The sequence below is a fragment of the Hevea brasiliensis genome, unplaced genomic scaffold (assembly GCF_030052815.1).
Source record: "Hevea brasiliensis isolate MT/VB/25A 57/8 unplaced genomic scaffold, ASM3005281v1 Scaf27, whole genome shotgun sequence".
NCBI classification, from domain to species: Eukaryota; Viridiplantae; Streptophyta; class Magnoliopsida; order Malpighiales; family Euphorbiaceae; genus Hevea; species Hevea brasiliensis.
The window spans coordinates 85,002-88,976 of record NW_026614773.1 but is presented as its reverse complement, the minus strand read 5'-3'; positions in this window follow the sequence as shown (position 1 = coordinate 88,976).

Genomic DNA, 3,975 nt, shown 5'->3' with positions numbered 1-3,975 from the left:
ACTGGTGGTTCAAAGCCGTGGGGATGGTCTTCCACCAATCATACACATCCCCTTGCAGAGACACAGAATACTCAAACTTTAGTTCATCTTGGCGGTCAGCTTCTTAAATACTGTCCATTCTTTCAAGCCATTGCTTCGCCTCTAAAGGGTCCATTGTACTTTGAATTCTCGACCCATACTTCAATAACTTGTCATACCGTCTGGCCGAGGCAATGGTTGTGCCTGGTGGTTGTGGTGGAGTTTGAACAGGCATACCCCACCATTTGTTGAAACATTGCCGCCATTTGTGCAAATCGTGGCAGAAATGCGGCATTTGTGGGGTCGGTGTCTTGACCCATCGACATTCGGTAAAGCTGGGGCTTTCCATTGTGCCTCAGCTTCAACAGACTGCTCAACTGAGCGATCCCCTTCTTCCATTTCAGGTTGAAGTTAGGGTATCTCCTGAATAAGAAACACAAGAAGATTTCCCTCCATTAGTTCATATTTATGATGTAATGCACTGTATATAACAATTATGGACATTGAGCAGTTGTACTTAACAAGGAAAAACACAAATTCACAAGTTAAAACATACTTCAAAAACCAGGCTCTGATACCACTAAAACATGTCACACCTTACCCCTCCGTAAGGCGTAACATGATCCCGTAGAATACTTAATGAACTACCGAACTTCACCTACCGATAACTCATTAAGTATCCTACAAGGGATTTTAAAACAATTTTCTTACATTTTGGAAGTGGTGAGCATTTTGGTAGGAATTAAAAACCATTTATTCAAGTATAAATACCAGTAAAAATTTTTGTCCATTTTAATTTTTCGCAAATTCTATAAAAATTTTGACAGAGTTTCCTCTGTATTTTAAGAAAACCGTTCTTCAAATACCTGTAAAAAGCACTTCTAAAAATTTTTCTCAACCACAACTTCAATTTCACAATCAAACTCTATCAATTTCAACAATTCCACAATCATTTCATTTGAGACAAAACAATTTATATACATTCTTACAAAATTCACATCAAAAGAAATACAACTAAATTTTATTACAAACTTCATACAAATTTTGTACAAACTGCTCAAGACCCATTTACATGTCCATACCTTTATATGCAATACATACATCAAAATAAATATTTACAGGCATGGTATAAATTATACCCGAAGACTTCAAGATGATAGCTCCTCACACCTCAGCAGCTCAGTCTGCTGCTCTTCTAGTCCCTGTATCTGCGACAGCAATAGAAGCTATCGCTGAGTACTAGGACTTAGTGGTACACAACATACTAAAATAATCTTTATGCAAAAATAAAATCACATTTATTCAAAAATTTGACTAAACATGAGCATTAAACACAAAACATGAATTGTGAGATTTTAATGCAAACCAAGTTCATTTCAAAGTATCAAAACACATTTCATAAAACCCACAGTTAGATCATGCCATTCGAAACAAATAGAATCTCAATAGCCAGAGGCTAAAGAGAAATCATATCACAAGGCTAGCTAGCTCAAATATATGGATATCCATTCACATCCTCTTCTACTGGCACACCTCAACACTTCTCCAGAGAAGGAATCAAAATTCGAAACTAATTACCCCCACTAGTCGTGCTAGTGAGGTGTTCAAATATATGGTCATGACACTGTGGTTTCAAAACTTATCTTAACAATTTGCTAAACATTGCTATTTTAAATATACACAATAACTTTCACAGTTTAATCAAAACATCATAAATAATGTCACAAACAAACTTTCAACAATTCCAAATCACAAGTAAAATACATATTTCGTTCACTTTATCAATGAATTTTAAAGCATGAAGATGTTGTGCACAAACCTCAAACGAGTCGTCCCTTAGCCTCGACTGGGATCCTCGGGTTCCTTCCCGATATTCTTTTCAACTGAAATACACAATTTTACAATGTTTCAGTACTAGAACTTAACATAAATCGAAAATAAATTTAGCTTCACAATTACTTAGCTCTAACGTGCTAAATTCGACGTTCTTTAAATTTTGTTTTTTGGGTTACTATTCACTGTACTATTCAAGTCAAATAGTTGACTTTCTAAGGCTTATTAGGTATGGGAACTCCAACTTCACCCACATACCACATTTTGGTCATTAAACTTGTTGGTTTTGGTCATTTTCTCAAAGCTTAGGTCATTTTGGCAAAATTGCCAATTTTCTATTTTGGTGCTCCGAAGTTGCACTATTCCATTGGTCGATCTACTGTTGGAATTTGACAAAACTTCCTTCATAGAAAATGTTCCTTATTGTCTTAAGTGTATTCTCATTTTTGGATCACCTCAATCGGAGTTTTGTAGCTCAAGTTATGGCCAAAATAAAATTACTGTTCACGTGCACTGTTCATGCTGAGATTTTGGGTTCTAGCAGATTTTGATCCAACTTTAGTCAGTAATTTGAATGGGTTAATGGCATAATTTGGGGTGGTGTTCTTTATAACAGTTTTAGATCTATACCTTATCTAATTGTTGGTAAATTTTCAGCTCAATTTGACCTTCTTAGCTCGAGTTATGACCAAATGAACACAGTTTGGTGCAGTGGCAGCTTGCTCTCATTTCACTTTGGTCAATTTGTTCACCCAGTTTTGGTCAGTTTTTGGGCATAGTTCCTTAATGAAAATTGTGCTCTTTTATGTCTATTTTCATCCCCAATTTGTGGCATATCAATTGGACTTGTAAAATTTGAGTTTTGGTCCTTCAAAGTGGGTTTGGTCATGCTGCCAGCAGCATGACCAATTGACCTACGAATTTGGTTTTCATTCCAACAACTCCCACACATCTCTTTTGGTCATTATTGACCATTTTTCATCTCACAATAAACCAAAGTCATCATTTACCAATTTCTTAAATTTTCTCCCAAAACCCTAAGGGTCAAGAACCCTAATTCCTCAATTTCCTCAATTCATGAATTCTAAGTGTACAAGTCTCACTTACTTACTCAATCAAGCATGAGTACTTCTTTAATTCTAACAATTTCTATCAAACCCTAATTAATTCCATGCAGACCAACTTTCATAAAGCTTCATACATGAGTGATTTCTTGAGTTTCTATGTAATTTGCTACTTATTCAAGCTCATTTCTATGCATTTTACTCAAATTAAGCTAGAGAGAGGGACTTACTTGTTGAGCAGAATTTGTAATTCCAAATCCTCACTTCTTTTTGATCCTTCTTATTTCAAATCTCTCTATCAAAGCCAAAGAGCAAGACCTTACTTTGGTGAGTATGAAATTTGTGAAGGAATAATAGGGTTTAAGAAGCTTAAATGACCATTAATGGAGGAAATTGAAAAGAAAAAGAAAGAGAAAAGAAAGGGGAGCCGGCTGAATTTTTTTAAAGAAGAAGAAATGACTTTTCCTTCTAATTTTTTAAGTATTTTAAGTGAAATTTTATGTATTTGACTTGGTCAAAAAAGTTGGGAAATTAAAATTGATTTTTGACATCACAATGATGTCATCCACATGATGCAATAAACCTTTTTCTTTTCTTTTTCAATTTTCTTAAATTTCTTATTAGTTCTTTAATCTAATCCTTGATTCAAAAATTTTTATTTCTCCGATTTTATTAGACAGTTAGGTCGAGTCACTCGGGTCAATTGACCAAATTGCCCTCACCGGTTCATCAGGTTTGCAAATAATTCCATATTTCTTCCGGCTCTCGACCTAATTATTTGGGCTTAACAGCTTCTTTTTCGTGATTTTCTTTTCCATCTTTGTGTCCATAAGGGTCTTAAGGACCGCAGCGTCACTTTTTACTGTTCGAAATTTGAGTTTAAAACGACTTCGCAGTCGTTCCCGAGGAGGTCACTCATCGCTGTGACTCTCGACTCGTTTAACTTCTTATGTTCTGTTTTTCTTATTTATAGTTAACTAATTAAACATTACTAATTATTTGTGTTTATGGCTTCTCAAGTTGTCTTAAGTGTGGCTCTAATCTCCTTAATTGTCCAGAC